Source organism: Megalops cyprinoides, chromosome 1, assembly GCF_013368585.1.
Source record: "Megalops cyprinoides isolate fMegCyp1 chromosome 1, fMegCyp1.pri, whole genome shotgun sequence".
Classification (NCBI taxonomy): Eukaryota; Metazoa; Chordata; class Actinopteri; order Elopiformes; family Megalopidae; genus Megalops; species Megalops cyprinoides.
The window spans coordinates 3,354,123-3,354,326 of NC_050583.1; positions in this window are offsets into that span (position 1 = coordinate 3,354,123).

The window sequence follows — 204 nt, forward strand, 5'->3', positions numbered from 1 at the left end:
ATAAGCCGGTGGCTTTTGCGTCTCACACACAAACTGCAACGGGGAGCAAATACTCTACTGTTGAGAAAGAGGAGCTTGCGTGCGTGTGGGCTGCAGAAATATGGCAGACATACTTGTGGGGCTGTCGTTTTACCCTTCGAATCGACCACCAAGCCCTCAGGACATGACTTACCACAAAGGGTGTTGGTCGGGCGGGTATGAGCA